At 53.6% G+C, this 17,771-nt stretch overlaps 1 protein-coding gene across 1 annotated transcript in view; it reads right to left on the reverse strand.

The window, feature by feature from the left end:
• lamb2 (laminin, beta 2 (laminin S)) overlaps positions 1–17,771 on the reverse strand; it is a 225,365-nt gene that overhangs the window by 153,326 nt on the left and 54,268 nt on the right. The gene's annotated exons all lie outside the window — the stretch shown is intronic.

A 17,771-nucleotide genomic window follows, 5' to 3' on the forward strand; every position in this document is an offset into this window, starting at 1 on the left:
CTGAGGATGACCAGTAGTGTGTGTGCAGTACAGATGGGGCTTCTGTCTGGGTGACCAGGTGCTGGTGTGTGACTCTGTGGATGTGCGTTTACACAGTTAACACAGTATACAGACACTGTGTGACCACAGCAGCCTTTCAGCTCACACTGCACGGGTCTGCACCGGGTACCTGTGTCCCACTCGACTCCCACTCAGAAACCATAGCCCCCGATCCTCAACTCCTCAATCAGAGACACACATCCAAGCAACCAAACTGTAGATTTTGTACAGTTCCGACAGAGTTCACGACTCAAGAAAACACAAGCCCAGTCGACCCGCTCTCTCCTCATTCACAAACACGTGATCCTTGGACCAGACTGCAGAATCTTCACCACACCCTCCTTACAGGAAAGTCGTCCACATGTACAGATGGAACTCTCACAAACTGCCAGTGCAGTCTCACCGAACACACCTGTACTAGTGCAGGCAGACCCCTTCACTCCTGTACCGGAACACACCTGTACTCGTGCAGGCAGACCCCTTCACTCCTGTACCGGAACGCACCTGTACTAGTGCAGGCAGACCCCTTCACTCCTGTAGTGGAACACTCCTGTACTAGTGCAGGCAGACCCCTTCACTCCTGTAGTGGAACGCACCTGTACTAGTGCAGGCAGACCCCTTCACTCCTGTAGTGGAACACTCCTGTACTAGTGCAGGCAGACCCCTTCACTCCTGTAGTGGAACGCACCTGTACTAGTGCAGGCAGACCCCTTCACTCCTGTAGTGGAACGCACCTGTACTAGTGCAGGCAGACCCCTTCACTCCTGTAGTGGAACGCACCTGTACTAGTGCAGGCAGACCCCTTCACTCCTGTAATGGAACACACCTGTACTAGTGCAGGCAGACCCCTTCACTCCTGTACTGGAGGGAAACTGTACTAGTGCAGGCAGACCTCTTCACTCCTGTACTGGAACACACCTGTACTAGTGCAGGCAGACCCCTTCACTCCTGTAATGGAACACACCTGTACTAGTGCAGGCAGACCCCTTCACTCCTGTAATGGAACACACCTGTACTAGTGCAGGCAGACCCCTTCACTCCTGTACTGGAGGGAAACTGTACTAGTGCAGGCAGACCCCTTCACTCCTGTACTGGAACACTCCTGTTCTAGTCCAGGCAGACCCCTTCACTCCTGTAGTGGAACACACCTGTACTCGTGCAGGCAGACCCCTTCACTCCTGTAGTGGAACACACCTGTACTCGTGCAGGCAGACCCCTTCACTCCTGTAGTGGAACACACCTGTACTCGTGCAGGCAGACCCCTTCACTCCTGTACTGGAACGCACCTGTACTCATGCAGGCAGACCCCTTCACTCCTGTACTGGAACACACCTGCACTAGTGCAGGCAGACCCCTTCACTCCTGTAGTGGAACACACCTGTACTAGTGCAGGCAGACCCCTTCACTTCTGTAATGGAACACACCTGTACTAGTGCAGGCAGACCCCTTCACTCCTGTACTGGAACACATGTGCAATCGTGCAGGCAGCCCCGTTACTCATGTACTGGAACTTACATGTACGAGTGCAGGCAGACCCCTTCACTCCTGTACTGGAACGCACCTGTACTAGTGCAGGCAGACCCCTTCACTCCTGTACTGGAGGGAAACTGTACTAGTGCAGGCAGACCTCTTCACTCCTGTACTGGAACACACCTGTACTAATGCAGGAAGACGCCTTCACTCCTGTACTGGAACGCACCTGTACTACTGAAGGCAGACACCTTCACTCCTGTACCGGAACGCACCTGTACTAGTGCAGGCAGAGCCCTTCACTCCTGTACCGGAATGCACCTGTACTAGTGCAGGCAGAGCCCTTCACTCCTGTACTGGAGCGAACCTGTACTAATGCAGGCAGACTCTTTCACTCCTGTACCGGAATGCACCTGTACTAGTGCAGGCAGACCCCTTCACTCCTGTAGTGGAACACATCTGAACTTGTGCAGGCAGACCCCTTCACTCCTGTACTGGAACACACCTGTACTAGTGCAGGCAGACCCATTCACTCCTTACTGGAACACACCTGTATTAGTGCAGGCAGAACCCATCACTCCTGTAGTGGAACACACCTGTACTAGTGCAGGCAGACCCCTTCACTCCTGTACTGGAACACACCTGTACTCATGCAGGCAGACCACTTCACTCCTGTACTGGAACACGCGTGTACTAGTGCAGGCAGACACCTTCACTCCTGTACTGGAACGCACCTGTACTAGTGCAGGCAGACCACTTCACTCCTGTACCGGAATGCACCTGTACTAGTGCAGGCAGACCGCTTCACTCCTGTACTGGAACACTCCTGTACTAGTGCAGGCAGACCACTTCACTCCTGTACCGGAATGCCCCTGTACTAGTGCAGGCAGATCCCTTCACTCCTGTACTGGAGGGAAACTGTACTAGTGCAGGCAGACCTCTTCACTCCTGTACTGGAACACACCTGCACTCGTGCAGGCAGACCCCTTCACTCCTGTACCAGAACACACCTGTACTAGGGCAGGCAGACCACTTCACTCCTGTACCGGAATGCACCTGTACTAGTGCAGGCAGACCCCTTCACTCCTGTACTGGAACGCACCTGTACTAGTGCAGGCAGACCCCTTCACTCCTGAACTGGAACGCACCTGTACTAGTGCAGGCAGACCCCTTCACACCTGTACTGGAACTTACCTGTACTAGTGCAGGCAGACCCCTTCACACCTGTACTGGAACTTACCTGTACTAGTGCAGGCAGACCCCTTCACTCCTGTAGTGGAACGCACCTGTACTAGTGCAGGCAGACCCCTTCACTCCTGTAGTGGAACGCACCTGTACTAGTGCAGGCAGACCCCTTCACTCCTGTAGTGGAACACTCCTGTACTAGTGCAGGCAGACCCCTTCACTCCTGTAGTGGAACGCACCTGTACTAGTGCAGGCAGACCCCTTCACTCCTGTACCGGAACGCACCTGTACTAGTGCAGGCAGACCACTGCAGTCCTGTACTGGAACGCACCTGTACTAGTGCAGGCAGTCCCCTTCACTCCTGTACTGGAACGCACCTGTACTAGTGCAGGCAGACCCCTTCACTCCGGTACTGGAACACACCGGTACAAGTGTAGGCAGACCCCTTCACTCCTGTACTGGAACGCACCTGTACTAGTGCAGGCAGTCACCTTCACTACTGTACGGAACACATCTGTACTAGTGCAGGCAGAGCCCTTCACTCCTGTAATGGAACACACCTGTACTAGTGCAGGCAGACCCCTTCACTCCTGTACTGGACCACACCTGTACTAGTGCAGGCAGACCCCTTCACTCCTGTACTGGAACACACCTGTACTAGTGCAGGCAGACCCCTTCACTCCTGTACCGGAACACATCTGTACTAGTGCAGGCAGACCCCTTCACTCCTGTACTGGAGCGAACCTGTACTAATGCAGGCAGACTCTTTCACTCCTGTACTGGAACAGACCTGTCCTAGTGCAGGCAGTCCCCTTCACTCCTGTACCGGAATGCACCTGAACTTGTGCAGGCAGACCCCTTCACTCCTGTACTGGAACACACCTGTACTAGTGCAGGCAGACTCCTTCACTCCTGTACTGGAACACACCTGTAACAAGTGCAGGCAGACCCCTTCAATCCTTACTGGAACACACCTGTACTAGTGCAGGCAGACCCCTTCACTCCTGTACTGGAACACACCTGTACTCATGCAGGCAGACCACTTCACTCCTGTACTGGAACACGCGTGTACTAGTGCAGGCAGACACCTTCACTCCTGTACTGGAACGCACCTGTACTAGTGCAGGCAGACCACTTCACTCCTGTACTGGAACACTCCTGTACTAGTGCAGGCAGACCACTTCACTCCTGTACCGGAATGCACCTGTACTAGTGCAGGCAGATCCCTTCACTCCTGTACTGGAGGGAAACTGTACTAGTGCAGGCAGACCTCTTCACTCCTGTACTGGAACACACCTGTACTAGTGCAGGCAGACCCCTTCACTCCTGAACTGGAACGCACCTGTACTAGTGCAAGCAGATCCCTTCACTCCTGTACTGGAGGGAAACTGTACTAGTGCAGGCAGACCTCTTCACTCCTGTACTGGAACACACCTGTACTCGTGCAGGCAGACCCCTTCACTCCTGTACCGGAACACACCTGTACTAGTGCAGGCAGAACACTTCACTCCTGTACCGGAATGCACCTGTACTAGTGCAGGCAGACCCCTTCACTCCTGTACTGGAACGCACCTGTACTAGTGCAGGCAGACCCCTTCACTCCTGAACTGGAACGCACCTGTACTAGTGCAGGCAGACCCCTTCACACCTGTACTGGAACTTACCTGTACTAGTGCAGGCAGACCCCTTCACTCCTGTAGTGGAACGCACCTGTACTAGTGCAGGCAGACCCCTTCACTCCTGTACTGGAATGCACCTGTACTAGTGCAGGCAAACCCATTCACTCCTGTTCTGGAACACACCTGTACTGGTGCAGGCAGACCCCTTCACTCCTGTACTGGAACACACCTGTACTAGTGCAGGCAGACCCCTTCACTCCTGTACCGAAACACATCTGTACTAGTACAGGCAGACCCCTTCAGTCCTGTACTGGAGCGAACCTGTATTAATGCAGGCAGACTCTTTCACTCCTGTACTGGAACAGACCTGTCCTAGTGCAGGCAGACCCCTTCACTCCTGTACTGCAACACACCTGAACTTTTGCAGGCAGACCCCTTCACTCCTGCAGTGGAACACACCTGTACTAGTGCAGGCAGACACCTTCACTCCTGTACTGGAACACACCTGTACTAGTCCAGGCAGACCCCTTCACTCCTGTACCGGAACGCACCTGTACTAGTGCAGGCAGTCCCCTTCACTCCTGTACTGGAACGCACCTGTACTAGTGCAGGCAGACCCCTTCACTCCGGTACTGGAACGCACCTGTACTAGTGCAGGCAGTCACCTTCACTACTGTAGGGAACACATCTGTACTAGTGCAGGCAGAGCCCTTCACTCCTGTAATGGAACACACCTGTACTAGTGCAGGCAGACCCCTTCACTCCTGTACTGGACCACACCTGTACTAGTGCAGGCAGACCCCTTCACTCCTGTACTGGAACGCACCTGTACTTGTGCAGGCAGACTCCTTCACCCCTGTACTGGAACACACCTGTACTAGTGCAGGCAGACCTCTTCACTCCTGTACCGGAATGCACCTGTACTCGTGCAGGCAGACTCCTTCACCCCTGTACTGGAACACACCTGTACTAGTGCAGGCAGACTCCTTCACCCCTGTACTGGAACACACCTGTACTAGTGCAGGCAGACACCTTCACTACTGTAGGGAACACATCGATACTAGTACAGGCAAAGCCCTTCACTCCTGTACTGGAACACACCTCTACTAGTGCAGGCAGACCCCTTCAGTCATGTACTGGAACGCACTTGTACTAGTGCAGGCAGACCCCTTCACTCCTGTTATGGAACACACCTGTACTAGTGCAGGCAGACCCCTTCACTCCTATACCGGAACGCACCTGTACTAGTGCAGGCAATCACCTTCACTACTGTAGGGAACACACCTGTACTAGTGCAGGCAGAACCCTTCACTCCTGTACCGGAACACATCTGTACTAGTGCAGGCAGACCCTTCACTCCTGTACGAACACACCTGTACTAGTGCAGGCAGACCCTTCACTCCTGTTATGGAACACACCTGTACTAGTGCAGGCAGACTCCTTCACTCCTATACCGGAACGCACCTGTACTAGTGCAGGCAGTCACCTTCACTACTGTAGGGAACACACCTGTACTAGTGCAGGCAGACCCCTTCACTCCTGTACTGGAACACACCTGTACTAGTGCAGGCAGACTCCTTCACTCCTGTACTGGAACACACCTGTACTAGTGCAGGCAGACTCCTTCACTCCTGTACTGGAACACACCTGTACTCTTGCAGGCAGACCCCTTCACTCCTGTACTGGAACGCACCTGTACTAGTGCAGGCAGACCCCTTCACTACTGTAGGGAACACATCTGTACTAGTGCAGGCAGAGCCCTTCACTCCTGTAATGGAACACACCTGTACTAGTGCAGGCAGACCCCTTCACTCCTGTACTGGACCACACCTGTACTAGTGCAGGCAGACGCCTTCACTCCTGTACTGGAACGCACCTGTACTTGTGCAGGCAGACTCCTTCACCCCTGTACTGGAACACACCTGTACTAGTGCAGGCAGACCTCTTCACTCCTGTACCGGAATGCACCTGTACTCGTGCAGGCAGACTCCTTCACCCCTGTACTGGAACACACCTGTACTAGTGCAGGCAGACTCCTTCACCCCTGTACTGGAACACACCTGTACTAGTGCAGGCAGTCACCTTCACTACTGTAGGGAACACATCTATACTAGTGCAGGCAGAGCCCTTCACTCCTGTACTGGAACACACCTCTACTAGTGCAGGCAGACCCCTTCAGTCATGTACTGGAACGCACTTGTACTAGTGCAGGCAGACCCCTTCAGTCATGTACTGGAACGCACTTGTACTAGTGCAGGCAGACCCCTTCACTCCTGTTATGGAACACACCTGTACTAGTGCAGGCAGACCCCTTCACTCCTATACCAGAACGCACCTGTACTAGTGCAGGCAGTCACCTTCACTACTGTAGGGAACACACCTGTACTAGTGCAGGCAGACCCCTTCACTCCTGTACTGGAACACACCTGTAAGAGTGCAGGCAGACTCCTTCACCCCTGTACTGGAACACACCTGTACTAGTGCAGGCAGACTCCTTCACTCCTGTACTGGAACACACCTGTACTAGTGCAGGCAGACCCCTTCACTCCTGTACTGGAACGCACCTGTACTAGTGCAGGCAGACCCCTTCACTCCTGTACTGGAACACACCTGCAACTAGTGCAGGCAGACCCCTTCACTCCTGTACTGGAACACACCTGTAACTAGTGCAGGCAGACCCCTTCACTCCTGTACTGGAACGCACCTGCACTAGTGCAGGCAGATCCCTTCACCCCTGTACTGGAACACACCTGTTCTAGTGCAGGCAGACCCCTTCACTCCTGTACTGGACCACACCTGTTCTAGTGCAGGCAAACCCCTTCACTCCTGTACTGGACCACAACTGTTCCAGTCCAGGCAGACCCCATCACTCCCGTACTGGAACACACCTGTACTAGTGCAGGCAGACCCCTTCACCCCTGTACTGGAACACACCTGTTCTAGTGCAGACAGACCCCTTCACTCCTGTACTGGACCACACCTGTTCTAGTGCAGGCAGACACCATCACTCCTGTACTGGAACACACCTATACTACTGCAGGCAGATCCCTTCAGTCCTGTACTGGAACACACCTGTACTAGTGCAGGCAAACCCCTTCACTCCTGTACTGGAACACACCTGTACTAATGCAGGCAGACTCTTTCACTCCTGTACTGGAACAGACCTGTCCTAGTGCAGACAGACCCCTTCACTACTGTACCGGAATGCACCTGTACTAGTGCAGGCAGACCCCTTCACTCCTGTACTGGAACACACCTGTACTAGTGCAGGCAGACCCCTTCACTCCTGTACTGCAACGCACCTGTACTAGTGCAGGCAGACCCCTTCACTCCTGTTATGGAACACACCTGTACTAGTGCAGGCAGACCCCTTCACTCCTGTACTGGACCACAACTGTTCCAGTCCAGGCAGACCCCATCACTCCCGTACTGGAACACACCTGTACTAGTGCAGGCAGACCCCTTCACTCCTGTACTGGAACACACCTGTACTAGTGCAGGCAGACCCCTTCACTCCTGTACTGCAACGCACCTGTACTAGTGCAGGCAGACCCCTTCACTCCTGTTATGGAACACACCTGTACTAGTGCAGGCAGACCCCTTCACTCCTGTACCGGAACGCACCTGTACTAATGCAGGCAGACCCCTTCACTCCTGTACCGGAATGCACCTGTACTAGTGCAGGCAGACCCCTTCACTCCTGTACTGGAACACACCTGTACTAGTGCAGGCAGACCCCTTCACTCCTGTTATGGAACACACCTGTACTACTGAAGGCAGACCACTTCACTCCTGTACTGGAACACATGTGTAATCGTGCAGGCAGCCCCATTACTCATGTACTGGAGCAAACCTGTACTAGTGCAGGCAGACCCTTCACTCCTGTTATGGAACACACCTGTACTAGTGCAGGCAGACCACTTCACTCCTGTACTGGAACACATGTGTAATCGTGCAGGCAGCCCCGTTACTCATGTACTGGACCACACCTGTTCTAGTGCAGGCAGACCCCTTCACTCCTGTTATGGAACACACCTGTACTAGTGCAGGCAGACCCCTTCACTCCTGTACTGGAACACACCTGTACTAGTGCAGGCAGACTCCTTCACTCCTGTACTGGAACACACCTGTACTAGTGCAGGCAGACTCCTTCACTCCTGTACTGGACAACACCTGTACTAGTGCAGGCAGACACCTTCACTCCTGTACTGGAACACTCCTGTACTAGTGCAGACAGACACCTTCACTCCTGTACTGGAACGCACCTGTACTAGTGCAGGCAGACCCCTTCACTCCTGTAGTGGAACACACCTGTACTAGTGCAGGCAGACCCCATCACTCCTGTATTGGAACACACCTGTACTCATGCAGGCAGACCACTTCACTCCTGTACTGGAACGCACCTGTACTAGTGCAGGCAGACCCCTTCACTCCTGTACTGGAACACACCTGTTCTAGTCCAGGCAGACCCATTCACTCCTGTACTGGAACACACCTGTACTAGTGCAGGCAGACCCCTTCACTCCTGTACTGGAACACACCTGTACTAGTGCAGGCAGACCCCTTCACTCCTGTACTGGAACACACCTGTACTAGTGCAGGCAGACCCCTTCACTCCTGTACTGGAACACACCTGTTCTAGTGCAGGCAGACTCCTTCACTCCTGTACTGGAACACACCTGTACTAGTGCAGGCAGACCCCTTCACTCCGGTAGTGGAACACACCTGTTCTAGTCCAGGCAGACCCCTTCACTCCTGTACTGGAACACACCTGTACTAGTGCAGGCAGACTCCTTCACTCCTGTACTGGAACACACCTGTACTAGTCCAGGCAGACCCCTTCACTCCTGTAGTGGAACACACCTGTTCTAGTCCAGGCAGACCCCTTCACTCCTGTACTGGAACTCACCTGTACTAGTGCAGGCAGACCCCTTCACTCCTGTACTGGAACACACATGTACTAGTGCAGGCAGACCCCTTCACTCCTGTACTGGAAAACATGTGTAATCGTGCAGGCAGACCCCTTCACTCCTGTACTGGAACACACCTGTACTAGTGCAGGCAGACCCCATCACTCCTGTAGTGGAACTCACCTGTACTAGTGCAGGCAGACCCATTCACTCCTGTACTGGAACACACCTGTACTAGTGCAGGCAGACCCATTCACTCCTGTACTGGAACACATGTGTAATCGTGCAGGCAGACCCCTTCACTCCTGTACTGGAACACACCTGTACTAGTGCAGGCAGACCCCATCACTCCTGTAGTGGAACACACCTGTACTAGTGCAGGCAGACCCCTTCACTCCTGTAGTGGAACACTCCTGTTCTAGTCCAGGCAGACCCCTTCACTCCTGTAGTGGAACACACCTGTTCTAGTCCAGGCAGACCCCTTCACTCCTGTACTGGAACACATGTGTAATCGTGCAGGCAGCCCCGTTACTCATGTACTGGAGCAAACCTGTAATAGTGCAGGCAGACTCCTTCACTCCTGTACTGGAACACACCTGTACTAGTGCAGGCAGACTCCTTCACTCCTGTACTGGAACACACCTGTACTAGTGCAGGCAGACCCCATCACTCCTGTATTGGAACACACCTGTACTCATGCAGGCAGACCACTTCACTCCTGTACTGGAACTCACCTGTACTAGTGCAGGCAGACCCCTTCACTCCTGTACTGGAACACACCTGTTCTAGTCCAGGCAGACCCATTCACTCCTGTACTGGAACACACCTGTACTAGTGCAGGCAGACCCCTTCACTCCTGTACTGGAACACACCTGTACTAGTGCAGGCAGACCCCTTCACTCCTGTACTGGAACACACCTGTACTAGTGCAGGCAGACCCCTTCATTCCTGTACTGGAACACACCTGTTCTAGTGCAGGCAGACTCCTTCACTCCTGTACTGGAACACACCTGTACTAGTGCAGGCAGACCCCTTCACTCCGGTAGTGGAACACACCTGTTCTAGTCCAGGAAGACCCCTTCACTCCTGTACTGGAACACACCTGTACTAGTGCAGGCAGACTCCTTCACTCCTGTACTGGAACACACCTGTACTAGTCCAGGCAGACCCCTTAACTCCTGTAGTGGAACACACCTGTTCTAGTCCAGGCAGACCCCTTCACTCCTGTACTGGAACTCACCTGTACTAGTGCAGGCAGACCCCTTCACTCCTGTACTGGAACACACATGTACTAGTGCAGGCAGACCCCTTCACTCCTGTACTGGAACACATGTGTAATCGTGCAAGCAGACCCCTTCACTCCTGTACTGGAACACACCTGTACTAGTGCAGGCAGACCCCATCACTCCTGTAGTGGAACACACCTGTACTAGTGCAGGCAGACCCATTCACTCCTGTACTGGAACACACCTGTACTAGTGCAGGCAGACCCCTTCACTCCTGTACTGGAACACATGTGTAATCGTGCAGGCAGACCCCTTCACTCCTGTACTGTAACACACCTGTACTAGTGCAGGCAGACCCCATCACTCCTGTAGTGGAACACACCTGTACTAGTGCAGGCAGACCCCTTCACTCCTGTAGTGGAACACTCCTGTTCTAGTCCAGGCAGACCCCTTAACTCCTGTACTGGACCACACCTGTTCTAGTGCAGGCAGACCCCTTCACTCCTGTAATGGAACACACCTGTACTAGAGCAGGCAGACCCCTTCACTCCTGTACTGGAACACACATGTACTAGTGCAGGCAGACCCCTTCACTCCTGTACTGGAACACACCTGTACTAGTGCAGGCAGACCCCTTCACTCCTGTACTGGAACACACCTGTACTAGTGCAGGCAGACCCCTTCACTCCTGTACTGGAACACACCTGTTCTAGTGCAGGCAGACTCCTTCACTCCTGTACTGGAACACACCTGTACTAGTGCAGGCAGACACCTTCACTCCTGTACTGGAACACACCTGTACTAGTGCAGGCAGACCCCTTCACTCCTGTACTGGAACACACCTGTACTAGTGCAGGCAGACCCCTTCACTCCTGTACTGGAACACACCTGTTCTAGTGCAGGCAGACTCCTTCACTCCTGTAGTGGAACACACCTGTTCTAGTCCAGGCAGAGCCCTTCACTCCTGTACTGGAACACACCTGTACTAGTGCAGGCAGACTCCTTCACTCCTGTACTGGAACACACCTGTACTAGTCCAGGCAGTCCCCTTCACTCCTGTAGTGGAACGCACCTGTACTAGTGCAGGCAGACCCCTTCACCCCTGTACTGGAACACACCTGTACTAGTGCAGGCAGACCCCTTCACTCCTGAACTGGAACACACCTGTTCTAGTGCAGGCAGACCACTTCACTCCTGTACTGGACCACACCTGTTCTAGTGCAGGCAGACCCCTTCACTCCTGTACTGGAACACTCCTGTTCCAGTCCAGGCAGACCCCTTCACTCCTGTAATGGAACACACCTGTACTAATGCAGGCAGACCCCTTCACTCCTGTACTGGAACACACCTGTACTAGTGCAGGCAGATCCCTTCACCCCTGTACTGGTACACACCTGTACTAGTGCAGGCAGACCCCTTCACTCCTGAACTGGAACACACCTGTTCTAGTGCAGGCAGACCCCTTCACTCCTGTACTGGACCACACCTGTTCTAGTGCAGGCAGACCCCTTCACTCCTGTACTGGAACACTCCTGTTCTAGTCCAGGCAGACCCCATCACTCCCGTACTGGAACACACCTGTACTAGTGCAGGCAGACCCCTTCACTCCAGTAGTGGAACACTCCTGTTCTAGTCCAGGCAGACCCCTTCACTCCTGTAGTGGAACACACCTGTACTAGTGCAGGCAGACCCATTCACTCCTGTACTGGAACACACATGTACTAGTGCAGGCAGACCCCTTCACTCCTGTACTGGAACACACCTGTACTAGTGCAGGCAGATCCCTTCACTCCTGTACTGGAACACACCTGTACTAGTGCAGGCAGACCCCTTCACTCCTGTACTGGAACACACCTGTACTAGTGCAGGCAGACCCCTTCACCCCTGTACTGGAACACACCTGTACTAGTGCAGGCAGACCCCTTCACTCCTGAACTGGAACACACCTGTTCTAGTGCAGGCAGACCACTTCACTCCTGTACTGGACCACACCTGTTCTAGTGCAGGCAGACCCCTTCACTCCTGTACTGGAACACTCCTGTTCCAGTCCAGGCAGACCCCTTCACTCCTGTAATGGAACACACCTGTACTAATGCAGGCAGACCCCTTCACTCCTGTACTGGAACACACCTGTACTAGTGCAGGCAGATCCCTTCACCCCTGTACTGGAACACACCTGTACTAGTGCAGGCAGACCCCTTCACTCCTGAACTGGAACACACCTGTTCTAGTGCAGGCAGACCCCTTCACTCCTGTACTGGACCACACCTGTTCTAGTGCAGGCAGACCCCTTCACTCCTGTACTGGAACACTCCTGTTCTAGTCCAGGCAGACCCCTTCACTCCTGTAGTGGAACACACCTGTACTAGTGCAGGCAGACCCCTTCACTCCAGTAGTGGAACACTCCTGTTCTAGTCCAGGCAGACCCCTTCACTCCTGTAGTGGAACACACCTGTACTAGTGCAGGCAGACCCATTCACTCCTGTACTGGAACACACATGTACTAGTGCAGGCAGACCCCTTCACTCCTGTACTGGAACACACCTGTACTAGTGCAGGCAGATCCCTTCACTCCTGTACTGGAACACACCTGTACTAGTGCAGGCAGACCCCTTCACTCCTGTACTGGAACACACCTGTACTAGTGCAGGCAGACCCCTTCACTCCTGTACTGGAACACTCCTGTTCTAGTCCAGGCAGACCCCTTCACTCCTGTACTGGAACACTCCTGTTCTAGTCCAGGCAGACCCCATCACTCCTGTAGTGGAACAAACCTGTTCTAGTCCAGGCAGACCCCTTCACTCCTGTACTGGAACACACATGTACTAGTGCAGGCAGACCCCTTCACTCCTATACTGGAACACACCTGTTCTAGTGCAGGCAGATCCCTTCACCCCTGTACTGGAACACACCTGTACTAGTGCAGGCAGACCACTTCACTCCTGTACTGGAACGCACCTGTACTAGTGCAGGCAGACCCCTTCACTCCTGTACTGGAACACACCTGTACTAGTGCAGGCAGACCCCTTCACTCCTGTACTGGAACACACCTGTACTAGTGCAGGCAGACACCTTCACTCCTGTACTGGAACACACCTGTTCTAGTGCAGGCAGACTCCTTCACTCCTGTACTGGAACACACCTGTACTAGTCCAGGCAGACCCCTTCACTCCTGTAGTGGAACACACCTGTTCTAGTCCAGGCAGACCCCTTCACTCCTGTACTGGAACTCACCTGTACTAGTGCAGGCAGACCCCTTCACTCCTGTACTGGAACACACATGTACTAGTGCAGGCAGACCCCTTCACTCCTGTACTGGAACACATGTGTAATCGTGCAGGCAGACCCCTTCACTCCTGTACTGGAACACACCTGTACTAGTGCAGGCAGACCCCATCACTCTTGTAGTGGAACACACCTGTACTAGTGCAGGCAGACCCATTCACTCCTGTACTGGAACACACCTGTACTAGTGCAGGCAGACCCCTTCACTCCTGTACTGGAACACATGTGTAATCGTGCAGGCAGACCCCTTCACTCCTGTACTGTAACACACCTGTACTAGTGCAGGCAGACCCCATCACTCCTGTAATGGAACACACCTGTACTAGTGCAGGCAGACCCCTTCACTCCTGTAGTGGAACACTCCTGTTCTAGTCCAGGCAGACCCCTTAACTCCTGTAGTGGAACACACCTGTACTAGTGCAGGCAGACCCATTCACACCTGTACTGCAACACACATGTACTAGTGCAGGCAGACCCCTTCACTCGTGTACTGGACCACACCTGTTCTAGTGCAGGCAGACCCCTTCACTCCAGTAATGGAACACACCTGTACTAGAGCAGGCAGACCCCTTCACTCCTGTACTGGAACACACATGTACTAGTGCAGGCAGACCCCTTCACTCCTGTACTGCAACACACCTGTACTAGTGCAGGCAGACCCCTTCACTCCTGTACTGGAACACACCTGTACTAGTGCAGGCAGACCCCTTCACTCCTGTACTGGAACACACCTGTTCTAGTGCAGGCAGACTCCTTCACTCCTGTACTGGAACACACCTGTACTAGTGCAGGCAGACACCTTCACTCCTGTACTGGAACACACCTGTACTAGTGGAGGCAGACCCCTTCACTCCTGTACTGGAACACACCTGTACTAGTGCAGGCAGACCCCTTCACTCCTGTACTGGAACACACCTGTTCTAGTGCAGGCAGACTCCTTCACTCCTGTAGTGGAACACACCTGTTCTAGTCCAGGCAGAGCCCTTCACTCCTGTACTGGAACACACCTGTACTAGTGCAGGCAGACTCCTTCACTCCTGTACTGGAACACACCTGTACTAGTCCAGGCAGTCCCCTTCACTCCTGTAGTGGAACGCACCTGTACTAGTGCAGGCAGACCCCTTCACTCCTGTACTGGAACTCACCTGTACTAGTGCAGGCAGACCCCTTCACTCCTGTACTGGAACACATGTGTAATCGTACAGGCAGACCCCTTCACTCCCGTACTGGAACACACCTGTACTAGTGCAGGCAGACCCCATCACTCCGGTAGTGGAACACACCTGTACTAGTGCAGGCAGACCCATTCACTCCTGTACTAGAACACACCTGTACTAGTGCAGGCAGACACCTTCACTCCTGTACTGGAACACATGTGTAATCATGCAGGCAGACCCCTTCACTCCTGTACTGGAACACACCTGTACTAGTGCAGGCAGACCCCTTCACTCCTGTAGTGGAACACTCCTGTTCTAGTCCAGGCAGACCCCTTCCCTCCTGTAGTGGAACACACCTGTACTAGTGCAGGCAGATCCATTCACTCCTGTACTGGAACACACATATACTAGTGCAGGCAGACCCCTTCACTCCTGTACTGGAACACACCTGTACTAGTGCAGTCAGATCCCTTCACCCCTGTACTGGAACACACCTGTACTAGTGCAGGCAGACCCCTTCACTCCTGAACTGGAACACACCTGTTCTAGTGCAGGCAGACCACTTCACTCCTGTACTGGACCACACCTGTTCTAGTGCAGGCAGACCCCTTCACTCCTGTACTGGAACACTCCTGTTCCAGTCCAGGCAGACCCCTTCACTCCTGTAATGGAACACACCTGTACTAATGCAGGCAGACCCCTTCACTCCTGTACTGGAACACACCTGTACTAGTGCAGGCAGATCCCTTCACCCCTGTACTGGAACACACCTGTACTAGTGCAGGCAGACCCCTTCACTCCTGAACTGGAACACACCTGTTCTAGTGCAGGCAGACCCCTTCACTCCTGTACTGGACCACACCTGTTCTAGTGCAGGCAGACCCCTTCACTCCTGTACTGGAACACTCCTGTTCTAGTCCAGGCAGACCCCTTCACTCCTGTAGTGGAACACACCTGTACTAGTGCAGGCAGACCCCTTCACTCCAGTAGTGGAACACTCCTGTTCTAGTCCAGGCAGACCCCTTCACTCCTGTAGTGGAACACACCTGTACTAGTGCAGGCAGACCCATTCACTCCTGTACTGGAACACACATGTACTAGTGCAGGCAGACCTCTTCACTCCTGTACTGGAACACACCTGTACTAGTGCAGGCAGATCCCTTCACTCCTGTACTGGAACACACCTGTACTAGTGCAGGCAGACCCCTTCACTCCTGTACTGGAACACACCTGTACTAGTGCAGGCAGACCCCTTCACTCCTGTACTGGAACACTCCTGTTCTAGTCCAGGCAGACCCCTTCACTCCTGTACTGGAACACTCCTGTTCTAGTCCAGGCAGACCCCATCACTCCTGTAGTGGAACAAACCTGTTCTAGTCCAGGCAGACCCCTTCACTCCTGTACTGGAACACACATGTACTAGTGCAGGCAGACCCCTTCACTCCTATACTGGAACACACCTGTTCTAGTGCAGGCAGATCCCTTCACCCCTGTACTGGAAAAAAACCTGTACTAGTGCAGGCAGACCACTTCACTCCTGTACTGGAACGCACCTGTACTAGTGCAGGCAGACCCCTTCACTCCTGTACTGGAACACACCTGTACTAGTGCAGGCAGACCCCTTCACTCCTGTACTGGAACACACCTGTACTAGTGCAGGCAGACCCCTTCACTCCTGTACTGGAACACACCTGTACTAGTGCAGGCAGACCCCTTCACTCCTGTACTGGAACACACCTGTTCTAGTGCAGGCAGACTCCTTCACTCCTGTACTGGAACACACCTGTACTAGTGCAGGCAGACCCCTTCACTCCGGTAGTGGAACACACCTGTTCTAGTCCAGACAGACCCCTTCACTCCTGTACTGGAACACACCTGTACTAGTGCAGGCAGACTCCTTCACTCCTGTACTGGAACACACCTGTACTAGTCCAGGCAGACCCCTTCACTCCTGTAGTGGAACACACCTGTTCTAGTCCAGGCAGACCCCTTCACTCCTGTACTGGAACTCACCTGTACTAGTGCAGGCAGACCCCTTCACTCCTGTACTGGAACACATGTGTAATCGTGCAGGCAGACCCCTTCACTCCTGTACTGGAACACACCTGTACTAGTGCAGGCAGACCCCATCACTCCTGTAGTGGAACACACCTGTACTAGTGCAGGAAGACCCATTCACTCCTGTACTGGAACACACCTGTACTAGTGCATCCAGACCCCTTCACTCCTGTACTGGAACACATGTGTAATCGTGCAGGCAGACCCCTTCACTCCTGTACTGGAACACACCTGTACTAGTGCAGGCAGACCCCATCACTCCTGTAGTGGAATACACCTGTACTAGTGCAGGCAGACCCCTTCACTCCTGTAGTGGAACACTCCTGTTCTAGTCCAGGCAGACCCCTTCACTCCTGTAGTGGAACACACCTGTACTAGTGCAGGCAGACCCATTCACACCTGTACTGGAACACACCTGTACTAGTGCAGGCAGACCCCTTCACTCCTGTACTGGAACACACCTGTACTAGTGCAGGCAGACCCCTTCACTCCTGTACTGGAACACACCTGTTCTAGTGCAGGCAGACTCCTTCACTCCTGTAGTGGAACACACCTGTTCTAGTCCAGGCAGAGCCCTTCACTCCTGTACTGGAACACACCTGTACTAGTGCAGGCAGACTCCTTCACTCCTGTACAGGAACACACCTGTACTAGTCCAGGCAGACCCCTTCACTCCTGTAGTGGAACGCACCTGTACTAGTGCAGGCAGACCCCTTCACTCCTGTACTGGAACTCACCTGTACTAGTGCAGGCAGACCCCTTCACTCCTGTACTGGAACACATGTGTAATCGTGCAGGCAGACCCCTTCACTCCTGTACTGG

Source organism: Hypanus sabinus, chromosome 19 (genome assembly GCF_030144855.1).
Source record: "Hypanus sabinus isolate sHypSab1 chromosome 19, sHypSab1.hap1, whole genome shotgun sequence".
NCBI lineage: Eukaryota > Metazoa > Chordata > Chondrichthyes > Myliobatiformes > Dasyatidae > Hypanus > Hypanus sabinus.